The 14,328-nt window shown below is 40.6% G+C and overlaps 2 protein-coding genes across 2 annotated transcripts in view; both read left to right on the top strand.

Moving 5' to 3' along the window:
• ZBED1 (zinc finger BED-type containing 1) overlaps window positions 1-14,328 on the top strand; it is a 58,591-nt gene that overhangs the window by 12,779 nt on the left and 31,484 nt on the right. The window lies entirely within an intron of this gene.
• LOC115334667 overlaps window positions 1-14,328 on the top strand; it is a 28,516-nt gene that overhangs the window by 12,407 nt on the left and 1,781 nt on the right. The gene's annotated exons all lie outside the window — the stretch shown is intronic.

The following is a 14,328-nucleotide window of genomic DNA, read 5'->3' as shown; positions in this document are numbered from 1 at the left end:
GAAAGATTAGTGTATAGTATAGCGTGGATGGATGGATGGATGGATGGATGGATGGCAGGCAAATCCTTTTGGGAACTTGCAAACCCCAGATAAGTCTGGGAATGCCAGACCTTGCAATGCATTTCTCACATGGAGATACTCTGACAACAGAGAAGAGAATCTGCCCTGACAGGGGCTATCCACTGTCTGGTGAGGAGAGGAAGCGTAGAGCTAGACCGTGACTTCAGGACATGCTGTACTGTGGCAATCACCCTTTGGTGCAGGCTTGGAAACAATCTCAAATGCACAATACTAAATCTATAGCGATGTGCCTTAACAACCTGATGTTGTGACTCAGTGTGGGCATGTATCAATGTATTTAATGAATATTTTATCAAATAACATTTTAATCTGTGTAGTAAGATGCATTTCTTAATTTGCCATTTTTAAGATAGCTGTTGGTTGAATTAAGCCTGTGAATGACTTTTCTTTTACATTCTTGTGATGCCTGCACTGGTACTGTAACTTCATTTCTCTTTGAGCTACAGTTTTATAAGTAGAACAGATGCTTGAACTGTGAAATCCATTTATATTTCTCTTAATATTTCAGTTATATAAATGTTGAAAGAGTGGAGACATTGCTCTCGTAATCAGCTGGATGGTGTCTACTGCTTGATTTCAGTTCTGACACAGTACCTTCACACTTCTTTATCCTACCATACAGCCCTACAGCCACCTACCAGCCTCATCCTCCTCCCACCAGGGGTGTTCTGCTGGAAACCTGTGCTGGATTTCCCTTTCAACATGTAGGCAGTGGTTTTTGTGTCCTGATAGGGGACAGGCTGAAAAATGCAAAATTATCATTACCTTTGAGCATCATGAGATAGACTAAGCGCTTTCAATGCAGAAAGTGAATATATTTTTCCGTCTCTTGCTGTAATAGTAGCAGATGGCACTTGTGACCCAGAATACTTTGTCCTTTGAATAATGGTCCTTGCTGAGGAAAGCTTGTTTTTGTTCTTTCCATGTGTAAGAAGTTGATTTTTTAAATTGAAAAGCACAAGCAAATCTTAACTGTTTATCTGCATTTTGCTGTTTTTTTTACCAGTTGTAATGGTTCTGTTTTTTAAAACATTCTCTGTGATATCTATTACATTAACGTTTGCACCAAACCGATTTGTTACTGTGAGTTTAGAGAGATGTTACACATATGCACATATGTACACACATTTCTTACCCATGATGCTTGAAATAAAAGTGGTCACTTCTCATTTGTCCATTTCCACTGAACAGACCTTGATTTCCTTGTTTTGCTTAGTTTTGGGTCACAGTTTATTACATGGACTGGGTCAGTGCCCCAAAAATGAAGGGTGAGACTGCTTGGTTTGCAAAAGCAGCTCCTGGAATTCCTGACAATCTGAAGTCTCTATGGCTTTCCATTACATTTATGCCAACTTTTAGTGAGGACAGGAGTGAGAATGGAAATAGACTCCATCACAAATTAAAGGCGCTTCTGAATTAACTTTCTGGATGGACTTTATCTCCAGTCAAGACAGTGGCCTGTCCATGCCTGTCTCCATTCCTACTCAGCACCTTTGGGTAGAGGATTCTCTATTTCAAGAACATCCTCAGCCTCGGTGCATGGCAGTGGAATGCCCTTCTATCGGTGCTGAAGAGTCGTGGGGACCCCGTGGTCTTATTACGTGACAACACTCAGATTTGGAAAGTCTCTTGGTTTTCACCTGACCTGGACACACTCAGCTCTTGCTTTCTTTGGATGGTGACAAGTATGTATATCTTTATATAAATTTTACAATTTAATATAGAATGTAAGTGATAAAATCCATTATGTATAGTTTTATATAAAAAATCAGTCTAAATACAGATCTATACAGAAACATAAATCAGGAAATGAAGAACTAATTAAGGAAAGGAGAAAAGAGATAATTAATTTTAGATTGCTTATTAGGTACATCACTGAAATACTACATTGCTTTATTACTTAGTTAAGGACAAAATGAGTAAATAAAAGTAAAGAATAAACAATATTTCTTCCATTAAGAAAGCTGCTGTTCTCTGTCTCAGTTAACCAAAACATAAAAGTATTTCTATAAACATCTCACGAAAAACAGTAGCATCCGTGGGTTTAGTACTATTGCAAGGTTTTTCTATTTATATTTGAGCATGGTTTGTGCCTTTTTACACAGAACAAGACCTACTGGAAAAGGCCTAGTCAATTTGTAGAGAAAACTATTGATTTTCCCATAAGTTTAAATGCACTGGTGTGGAAAGGATGGTCTTACACTTCTAAAACATTTTTCAAACATAAACAGTGGTGGGCTTTGACCAGCCTGCATTTGTGTTTGCTCAGGACCCAGCACCCTGGAGGCAGAATACTGTAGGAGTAGGAATAATATCGCTGTAAAAATAGAACAAAACCTGTAATAACAGGAGTAATACCTAGCATCTATACTGTAAATATAAAAACTATGTAGCACCGTGATGTCCAAACACTTTACAGAAAAGATGGGTGTTAGCCCCCCTGCTTTAAAGAAGAGGAAACCAAAGCTGAGGAGGCTAGGGGCACTTCCCTGAATTCACCACCAAGACAGTGGAAAAACCAGGCTTATAAACCGACTCTGCACATCCCAGTCCAGTGAGCTACCCTTGAAACTGCTCTGGAATAAGATAATGATGTTGGTGATTACTGTGTTTTGATCTGAGAATGTAGTGGTAACGGGTTACATATCACTACACTATCATTTTATGTAATTTGCCAAACATTTATAAATAATTCAAACTTCAGGTTGGATGTGGCACATCAAAGGAATCTTGTCACATCCCCTTGTCTTTTTACATCAAAGGAGCATTGGAGACAGTGCTGACATGTTATAGCCATTAAATAAAATGCAGGATTTTGAAGTGAATGACATTTGAGTACCAGACTTTGGCTTATAATGGGAAAGTAAGAGCTTTGCTAATAAATCTGGTTAGAGCACTGCCATCCCGAGGACAGTCAGAGGAGTATATTGACACTGGAAACCTTTGTCATTTTAAAGAAAGATTAAAGGCTGTTGTTGACAAGATGAAAGAAGGTTGTTGGGTAGAGAGGCCAGGGTTCTTCACTGTGACCATTCCTCTTAAATAACATGTCATTATTTTTAATGACATATTCTTCATGTCAACTTACGCAGAAATGGGAACCGCTGCTTTCAGCAAAAGGAAACAGCATCCCAGACTCCAACTGAAAACCAAAGCAAACCAAACCTCAGATTCGATTTTACTAAAATGTAAAACTAGAGATGTTTGAAGATATCGTTGACCTTCAAGCTCTTTTCTTAAATACAGGAACAACGGATGGTGTTGCTGAGTGTTTAAAGTTGCATGAATGAACACATTTAGAGATGGACGTGGTGCAGAGGAAGTCTAGAAATACTTGGGAAGGCTTCAGAAGGCAGAACCGCCCAAGAACTAAGAAAGTGCCCAACATAAGCAATGACTGGCCATGGCACATTGGCAAAAACCAACACAGTTTGTTATTAGTGACACAGGAAAGGAAAGAAAATTCATTCTCTGTGAGGACCCTTAAAGTACTGTTGGCCTTTTTAACTTGGAGAGTTGTGTTATAGGCAGGAATGCCAGCTTCCCTGGAGTGCATGTGAAGGAGGTGACACAAATGAAACCAACATGGAGAATCCTATTAATGAGTGAAAACGCAATACCTCCTGTGACAGGGGATTTGGAAGGTAACGTATGCAATTTAAGGAGGTTTCAATCAATCGATTACAAGGCTCGCTAGGAGAGAAATGCCATTTTCAATGAAAGCTGAAGAGATATTCTGTTTAAACTGTCTGGATATTATTAATACATCATGATTGCTTTTTTAGGTATTGTAACAATTTCAGCAGCAAAGAAATGTAGATAAAAGTCTACAAGGATCATTAGTTTAATCTATTGAAGTGTACAGTGCTCCACTGCCCTCTTTTGCCATGTACCTGGAAGAGCAGCAGTCACAGTAACAGGTGCCATCACAGCAATGGGCACCTTTCTCTTCCAAGGCATGTACCTTTTGAAGTGGCTTGCAGACCAGTGACAGCACACGAGCGATCCTTTGGGAATCTTCTCTTTCGTGCTACAAAAGGAAAAATACTGCAAATATGATGTCTTTTTTTTTACATGCCTAAGGACCAGATATTCATCCTTCACTCCTGCAGATTTTCCACTGAATTCTTAAGTGATAATTAAAATTTGATCCCAAGTGAATTTGTTCAGAAGGTATTGCTGCGCAAAACATCCAATAGGGATCCTGAAGAAATAGAATGAAAAACTACATCAGGACTTGCCCTCTACATGCATTCTGCTGGGAACCAATTCAGCCTGGTTAATATTGCGTCTGTAAGCTATTTTGCAAAGGAAAAAAACACCTTAATTGTTTATTATCTGTCTATCTTGCTTATCAGGAAAAAATGTATTTAGAAAATTCTGTGCTAGCCCTTTCAAAATCTTCCTGTTAGTTAACAGGGCACACTTGAATAATGTTTATAGTTCTCTTTCTATTTTTCACAGTTGGCAGTACCCTCTAGCAGCTTGAAAATTATTTTGGTTTTCCTACCATTTTGACACTGAAATTTATGTAGAAAAAGAATAGCCTTGGGCTTATGTTGGTGTCTTATTGTCTTGCCAAGATATTTTTTTGCTTTTGCACAAGCATCACTGACAGTGAGAAGACAGCTCTTGGAACAGTTTTTATCTGTTAGGGTTCCTGCAAATTTAGTAAAGAATAATAATGCATCATGAACAAATTAATCCATCCTAAAGCAGAGTTACCTCCTGGGTAAACTTGGCTGTCTGCATGTTTACAGCTAGCACTTTCAGGTTTTGTTTTTGTATTTTATGGGGAAATGAGCCTTTTATGCATTAATTATTTGTACAAAAGTATAGGTTGAAACATACAAAAACATATGACATCATAGAAAATGTTTATGCTTATATGTTACATGTATCCTATTACACCATTTTGCTGGAAATTATTAGACTGCCAATTACAAGATCTAGGTTTATAACATCTAGCCAAGGTTTGCTTTTAATGTGAAGAGGTAATAGTCTGAGGATGTTTAACTTTTATTTCCGTCTTGTTAATGACAACTCATTTGTCGCCATTGAAAATATCCAGTGAAATATTTTCAATGGATATTTCCACAAGCTAGCTAATAGCAGCCATTGAGAAGCTGATACAGTAGTGTACCCATTGCTATATTACAGTCTGGGAGCAGGGGAGTTGGATGGAAGAAACTGTGAAGACTGTTGGGGAGGCAAAAGAGCATTGCACAGCTTGAGAGAGCTGTTTTGAGGAGGCGGCAAATCCGGGGAAATTCAGGGTGGACCACAAGAGCATGCGGGAGCACTAGGACATAAGGAAATTAATACTACTCAGCCCCTTTCTCTCCCTGATCAGACCTACATTTGGCCCAGCTCCAGTGAGTTTTCAGCATATGTATATATCAACGTACCTACCTTCCTCCAGCAGACTGTAAGGAGGCTGAAGAAGGAGCTCTGGCTGCAGCCCAGCTGAAGCTGTGGCACTGGAGATGAACAGGCAGCAGTTGTAACACAACTGCCTGACAGATGTGTGAAAGTTACCTCACACTTGGCAGCTTTATGATACTAAATGTGTTGAGGTAACGCAGCAGATCATCTATGATATGCTTTCCCTTGCCTTCCCTTCCCTGGCCTTGCCTGGCCTTCCATTCCATTCCCTTGGCTTGGCTTGGCTTGGCTTGGCTTGGCTTGGCTTGGCTTGCCTTCCCTTCCCTTCCCTTCCTTTCCTTTCCCCAGCTCTACTCATCTACAGACACAGCAGATCCTAACTGGCACAGTCCTTCTAAAGGTCTATGAAATGCTTGAGTTCAGTGCAAAGGTTCCTTTTTTTCTTTTTCTTTTTCTTATTTATTTTAGAAGAAAACCTCCTTTCAAGCCAAAAGACCAGAAAGCTAAATTACACTTCCAGGATACTCAAAAATCTGTTTCCTACTTTAAAGCAATATTTTTTTTAAGTCTTAATTTTATTTTATTTGCCGAGCATAAAATGCATGAAGAACTGGAGCACCACAACACAGCAGCAGCGTCAAAAACCTGTAATAGTAGGACTTAACTACCACCCCATGGGATTAATGGAAGGCATCTACGTTAGTGTTTTGGTTTGGATCAAGAGTGTGCTTTTGAAATGCGACTGCTCGTTGTTGCCACTTCTCAACAGACTTGGGTTCGTATCACAGAGCTCTCCCAGCCAGCGTGAGATGGCTTCTCTTTGGGCACCACAGGATGCAGTCCAGAAGCCCTCCTGTGTGCTCCAGCTATCATTTACTAGTGATACTGGTCACACACAGCTGCCAGAAAAATATGGCTATCTTTTGGAAGTTACAGAATTTTCCAAAAGCTTCAACTGTAAGTGCTTCAAGCTCTAACTAGCTCTGAACTGACTCCAAATTGTTGCTTAGGACTGAATCCACAGAAGTGATTTTTCCCATGTTTTGTAGGATTTTTGGCTGTATGAAGCAGTCATTGATGTCTCCAGAAACTTCACCTGTGAACTCTTTCTCATTATGACATTTGGGCAGCTTGTGTACCAGCAACTGAAGCTCCCTATCGTGGGTATTTTATGAGACATCTGATGACTCTTCTTTATCTAGCAACATCCTCTACTTGATAATATTTTTAGCTCTAAAAGTGTATAGCAGTAGCTGTAAAAATCTAATTTAATTAAGGTTAGTATCAGGAAAATACTAACATGTTCATATTTTGTTTTCCTATAATTTGGGAATTTGTGTCATTATAGATACAGATAATTCTGCAATTCTCCTCTTTATGAGGCTGTAGCTCTAATCTACAAAGCAGTTGGATGCTTGCCGTCAACTCAGATTAGTCCAAGATTTCACTTTGATTTTTTCCATTATATTATACAATATTTTTCAATTTCAATGATCAAATACAGTATTTCAGTGATCAAAATTTTCACCCAGTGTAGCCAAGTATTAGAGAGAAGTATCCTCTGGATTGCTGTTATTCAACCAAATGATTATTTTTATATTAAAAATGCACAATATTTTGTGGGTGCGGCCGTAAAAAGATGCAAAGGGCAGTAGTTGTGCATGTCCCATTGAACTTCAAAGGAAACCGATGCCAAAAAAATGTCAGGATACTTTAGGCATTCCAGTATATTGGGCAGTAAAAGAACAGCAATAAACACCAGATTATTGAGAATTCAAATGGGATGTTTATAGGGTCTGTCAAAAAGAATAAAGAAGTGGGGTAATCTTGTACCAACAGAACTGCATACCAATTGCAGCAGATTATCTAATTATAAAAAAATTAAGTAAAAAAGACCTGCACATGATCTTTAGGCCCAAATAGTCTACATGTCAGAATAACGGTCTGATCCTCTATAATGAATTTTGAAAAGTTGTAACCAGCTGGGAAATTGCTGAAGACAAATGCCTGTATAGCTTGCTAAAGAGATGATAAATCTTTAAATAGACAAGAGAGGTGTAGGGGAGAAAGGGTTCAATTCTTCAAAAAATTGAAGGAAGGAATCCCACCATTACTGTTCAGTAAGTTGCATGTTTACCTGTGGTTAATTAGTGATACAAATGGTAGAAAAGGATGTCTTTGAATATCTGAAGTATGAAAGAATGGTCACCAGCACACATATGAATTTCCAAGACAAAATCATATTGGATAATGTCACATTTTTCTGAGGAAATAAAAAAAAAAAGAATTACTGGAGATTGTAGTATGTCTAGAGTGTAATAAAATATTTGATACTGTGCCTCACAAAGCACTGTGTTGAGAAAGAGAAGATTGGTTTCGGTACAGTGAACACTTGTACCAACATTGACAAACAGCTTACTGGAGGACTGTATGAAAGGTGGCAGGTGTTAGGAATTAGACGGGAACGTTTTCAGTGAGAGATCTGAAAATAAATCACAGGGCATACTTTATTTAACTTCTCATGTGTGGTCTGCTTTGACTACAGATTCCTTTGGTCAGGAACATCCTTGGTCTTGTGTTTCCCTGGTCCGTAGTAGATTTCCCTTGGGTACAGGGTGGTAATAATAATTGATTAGAAAATCGAGGATGTATTTTGGAAATTTCACTTTCCCCATTTGCAAGACAAAATTTGCTGTGTAGGTTTTAGTTTAGATTAATCTCTAATAAAGTTCAGGGGACTCTTCCACTGGATCTATTATGTGGGATTCATAAAGGCTGATTTTTAGGATGGCCACTCTTCCTTGGATCTTGTTTTGAGTGGCAACAGGAGAGATCTCCATTCAGCATCTGATTTAATTGCTTTGGGTCACCATCTAGAAAGGTTCTGTCACTCTCCGTCAGCAAAACAGGGAACTTGGAGATCTTACTCTTTAGGCTTATCAAAGGCACATAAACAAGTCCTAGTCCTGATGAAGTCAGTTCAAACCTTCTCAGATTATATCTGGATGAAGTTTGGGCAGATGTGTCACAGTACTGCACCACCGAGGTAACTAACAGGGGCTGATTTCTAAGAAATGGTCTGAACTTACCATCAGGGGAGGGAGTTTGCCATTGTTATTTGGAGAAATCTGTAAGTAAACCAGCTACCTCCATTAGCAACACTGACAGGAAAATTTAAGCTACCTTAAAATGTAAAGTTTGTCAACTCCTTAAATTCAAGCAGAGTGGAAATAAATTTTTCCAGGCAATCAATATCTCAAGCTGGTATGGTAGATTGGACTCCGGCAGAAGTGAAAACTCTCCTCTGAAAGCACTTGGTAGAGCAGTCAGAAAGCCAGGCTGTTCCCACCGCCTAGTTCAGTTTCCATCCTTTGGCACCAAGGAAAAATCTAAGGACGAAAGGTGCAACGCCTGAGCTGTGACTGTATTGCACGGCAGTGGTGCGTTGACAGCGGTTCCTTGGTGACGAAATGAACTCCAAAGGCCAGCCGAAGCAAGTGGCTGGTACCTTCCACCCAGGATGTGTCAACAGCAGCATCTCCCTCTGGATCGTAAGTGAGAAGAGCACAAAACTGACTTGGGGCAGAAAATGGTAATGACCTAACATCACTGTGTGACTTGGCAAACCAAAAAGATCCCCAAAGAGCTCTTTAGTTCAAAAGGCTTTAATATCAACCCTGCAGAAGTCACAGCTGTAAACACTACTTGCTGATAAGATAATTGTCGCGCACAGAAAAAAACAAAGACCGATGCCTCCACGGCCTGGGCATCCTACCTCAGCGTCCGGAGTCTGCAAGAGGCTGCTTCTTGAAGACACTGACAGTACCGTGACGATGTCTGCACACCTGAGGATCCGGCTGTCATCAGGGTTTCTAGGCCAAGCATATCCCATCAGATTTGTATGTGGAATAATATAAAAACTATAGAAGACTCAACAACATAAATTTAAATATTAAATGCATAGTCAAGCTAATTGGCAAGAAAGTAAAAATACGCTGACCAAGTCATCTGCCTTGAAAGGTACAAAGAACAGTGAGGGAGATGAGGTTTTCAGACTGTTTCCTCTTCAGAGGACTACATTTAGCAACTGAAAAACCACGGCGAGTGTCCGTCAAGGGCAGTGGAACAAGCATTGATTTGCATAGTACGTAGTCTGAGCAGAGTGAGTTGGGCTGTTGGGAGCTGGGTATGAGTCTATGATGGATTCTTCCTTCGTGCCTCTTTATTTCTGAAATAAAAATAAAGAGGAAGGATAATTATGCTTTAGCGTGGGATAGACTAAGCAAGTCAACAGCTGAGTTGTTTCTGCTCTTCATATGGTTCTTTAACATACAGGGTGGCTGACCTTTGTGACCATTTTTTCCACTGAAATAAGGATTTGCTTGTTATTGGTTATATGTGACTGGTAGGACTTGTGATTTCTGATTCTAGCAACTATGGATTCAGTAATGCTAGAAGTACTATTTCTATTTTATTTAATAATCTTTAGGAAAAATAATTTTCAAATCGGTATTTTTCTGAAAAGGGAAAAAATAAAAGAAAGGTATTTTATTAAATAAATTAGAGAGAAACCTCTGTAAAAGCTTGCAATATGAACATAATGGAAGATAAACCAGAACAAAATAAATCTACACTCTGGTAAAAGACTCAAGCGCTAAGAGTTGTATGTTTTCAAAGAATCTTACAAATAGCAATCAATTTTTATAATCCTGTGGTTTTATCTATTTGTTTATTTCACCAATTGTAACATCAGGGGTTTTTTACAACATTAATTAAAAAGACAATTTTTTTCCTTCCTCTTTGTTCTTCCTAGAGGAACACCAATGAATGCCAAGTTTTCTTCTGAGCTGCATAGAGGTCCCATTGACTTTAGTGAGAGCTTAATATCTACCCTTTGATGAGAGAATTTGGTCCTAAGATGTGTCCAGTTAAAGAAGTGTCCAAAGGAAGATTAACTTCATAAAGAAGCTTCCATGAGAATTATCAGTGAACTGCAGTGATTTTTTTCACCCAGTCAGTACTTTGTTATTTCTGAAGCCCAGTGGTTTCGCTGAATGTGTAACATTCATTAAAAAGCAACATGCTAATCAGAGTACTCTTGTTTTATGTTAGGTTTTCCTTTTTTATTACCGTGCTAGCTGACATTTTACCTGATGTAGCTAGAAATTTTTCACTTTGGAACTTTTGTCAGGCTGAGTGCATGTGAGCGCTCCATGGTTTTCATCAGAAAAATGAGGTGGCGTGTTGCTGCCCCTGTGACGAGGGAGACCCTGGGGCTCTGTGGAGCGTTACTGAAGTCACTGGACCTCTGTGAAAACTCTGGTTCCATCTTTTCAATTTCCTTTGGATCGTCTGCAAGTTTCTGAAAGCTGTGATAACCCAACTGTAGCTTCAGAGCAGTGTGAGAAACCTTGGCGTGTGTGGCTCCCTTCAAAAAACTAGATCTAGTCAAAAGAAGAAACCCAAACAAATAAAAATGTGATGTAAAAATATATTTAAAATGGCTTAAATGACTAGTCCCTGTGTTGATGAAAACACACTGAAAATGCAAAAGGGAAATTGCTGTTAGTGCTGTGGCAGTGATGACAGCTGTCATGATTGTGTTTGATTAGATTCTGTTGTTTTTAAAACCCTCAACTTTGACTTTCTAATTACATCTGATTACATTAGCCTCCCCATACTTTTAGGAAAAGCGTGTGTCTAGTGATCAGGACTGTAGAAAAAAGGTGGCATCTTACTCTACTGAAAGGTTCACAGACCAGGTAACAGATTTTTTTAAAAATCCCCCAAATACTAATTTTTAAGAATGCTATTGTTTTTTAAACATGCTATTCTAAGCCACGTGCCTGCTAAAATGCGCTAAAATAAATCGGGCTCGCCCAAGCCTAAGCCTGACGTTCAGATGATGCTTTGGGATGGAGTCTCCTGCCCGGGCAGGGCCGGTGGCGAGAGGCAGGATTCGGGGAGAGCCTCCAGAGGGAGATGCTGCCCAGCAAACTCGCCGCCTTGGCCGGGGGAAGCGCCGGCTCCCTGGAAGCCCCCCAGCCCCTGCTCCCCACTTGTTGCACTTATTGCTAGCGTTAGGAAAATGGCTTTGCCATGGGGTTTGGGTGCAAGCCAAGTGCCGCTTTAACTCACGGCCCCGAGCGCTTGGCTCCAACAGTGCTGCTTTACCGGCATACGTCGCTGGTGAATTTTATCCCCCACGCTTGCGTTCTCACTCCTCTGAGCGCCGTTTGCAAGGAGGTTGAAAACTGAATGAGGTACTCGGCATTAAAAAGGTTTCTTCACTGTATTCAAGTGCTTACTTTTATGAAACCCCGTCTTTAGCTGGCACTTGTTTGACGTCGCTGAGTGTCTGGCTGAGACTCCCAGGGCAATGCCTGGGCTGCCCGCGGGAAGGGGACCTCCGCAGCACCAGAGCAGAACGAGAGCAGGAGATGCCCCAGCACCAGTGGTGGCCTGCTGAAGAGCACCTTGTATTTTTCAGGTGGTTGGGAACTTTTGCAGTAAGTCATATATCTGTTACTCTTCCGCGCTTGCTCAGGCACAGGCTGTGTGCTGAAGTTTGGCTGGAAAGCGGGAATATTACTATCTTACTCGGCAGTTTGGCAACGCACTGAAAATCCCACCGTCGGCAATCGGCCTTTCTGTGTGAGCGTGTCCCTGCTAACTACATTGGTTCAGATAAGCTTGTTAAGCGATGGAGACTGACATTTTCTCCTGGAGAGAGCTGCCTTTATTTGGGAAAGTTATCAGATACTAGAATGATTCATCTGCTACTTCAGTCTAGCCGTTCGGTTTTCCTTCAAGTCAAATCAAACAGTTGCTGTTGGCATGAAAAACAGGGAAAGCAGGCAGAGTAAGAGAAAGGACACCTTATAATTAAAATCAGGCTTGCTCTTATACCTTACTTCATTATACTACTGAAGAAAATGGCAGGTTTTCCTTCCAAATACTTAGACACTCCAAGCAATATTCAGCTGTAGCAACACCGCTTTAGACAAAGCAAGAGCTAGTATTACAGTAGGAAGATTAGCTAGGTATTTTTAAATGCTCTTAATCTTAAATGGCAACATAATCGTTGAAAAAAATTCAGAGTAGGCCTCAAAAAAATTGACATCGGCATAGTCATGAAGTGGCAGCTGACCTGCGAGTGTGGTGTTGCCTAGCAATCCCTCACCATCAGGCAAATTGGGAAAGTGGGTTAGAGTGATTTATGCCAGGGAAGAGATAAATGCTAATTTTCTCCAGAAGATTCTGGTTTCTGTGGTTATTAGGAAGGATATTAGCTCATAACCCCCTCTTCTTCCTTTTTTCTTTTTCTAACAAGTTGAAAGGCATTTTGAAACAGATCATCAGTTCAAAGAAAAGTCTGTGAGAACGCAAGTGCATTTGCTTCCAGAACACTAATTTAACAGACGGTTGATATAACCAATAAGTTTGGAGGGAAAGAATAATAAATAACACAAAGGGAATGTTATTTTAATGCTTCCCTGAAAGTTTTCATGGCCACTTTGATTTCTGGATCAGCTACCGGAGTCCTGACGCTGCCACAGAGTCCCTGCAGGTGGGATGCTGGACCTGCCTGGAGTCCCGCTGCTGTCAGAGGCTGTGCCAGCCCACCTGAGCTCACCGCAGGACCCAGGCCTGAATTAACTAGCGGTCTGGGTCGAGACAGATGAGAGAGATAGAAAAAGCTCACACGCTCGCTGGCTCAGGTCATTGGGGAGCTCTTGTACCGATGCATCGTGATGGAAAGGGAGTATTCTGAATTTGGAAACTTGGTGGCAGAGGTTGAGAGTTTGATGGAGATAAGCTTCTTTCTCCCTCCTCATGTTTTGATGTACGATCCACTCTTCACGCTTCCACAGCAGCAGATAAGGAAGGGGGAGGCATTTTGCATCACCCTGGTTTCCTGGTCCGGGCAGATCTTTTACTGAACGTGAGCAGTAATGTGAAAGCTTTGTCCATCAGACTTTCTGGTTATGCTGTAGAAGAGGCAGGATGCTATGATGCCTTCTGGTGTACTGTGTGGCTGACAGGACGTCTTTCCACTGTATGTGATAGAGGTGCTCTCTCTTGCTTTTCCTGGAGATTTTTCCTGTCTGTTACAAATAACAAGAAGGGTAGTCGTGGTTCTATCTCCTCCCCATCCCTTAAAAACACTGGTAGCCAGGCAGTTACTGCGCTTCCAGAGTGTAGGGGCTATAGGTGTGGCAAGCCTCTTTCTTTGTGTAAAACACATAAATTCCCTGTACTCCCTCCCACTTAGATCTGCACAAAGCTCAAACCCAGACGGAGCTCTCACTTCCAAAGGTTTCTGTATGGAATTGATGTTGCACCCTAATAAGTTGAGCTTGTAGCACCCCAGAAATATATCCACCCAACTGAGAGGTGCAGCATGTTTGCTATGTGTGACACGTGAGCCGCTCTATACAAAGGTGTTGAGAACTGAAGGATAGAACAGGTTAGAGTAGGTGGAATATTCAGGACTGTAATACGTATATTGTGTGATGGATTTCCATGGAAGGTATTACCAAATGTAGTAGCTGCCCTTAGAAAATAAGCACAATAGCTTTTCATTTGCTGGTTATTTTAGCACACGGTCAAAGAGTGAAAAGAATTTAATACCTCTGTTGCTTAATCTGGAACTCTGACATTTCTATAGCCGATGACAAATGATTTTCCAGGCACATTTCTGAGTTTATTTAAACTGAGAGGTAGCTGTTATCTTTCTGAAATGTCAGAATACTTGTCTGAGGAATACAGGTACTCCTCTCCTTTAAGTGGCAATAAGTATGTGAGAGCAGGACGCACAGGGTCAAATACAGACCTCTGTGCAATAAACAACTCCCAAGT

The sequence above is a fragment of the Aquila chrysaetos genome, chromosome 23, assembly GCF_900496995.4.
Source record: "Aquila chrysaetos chrysaetos chromosome 23, bAquChr1.4, whole genome shotgun sequence".
In the NCBI taxonomy this organism is placed as follows: domain Eukaryota; kingdom Metazoa; phylum Chordata; class Aves; order Accipitriformes; family Accipitridae; genus Aquila; species Aquila chrysaetos.
The sequence above is the reverse complement of the archived record's forward strand: the minus strand, read 5'-3'. Positions and strand labels throughout refer to the sequence as shown.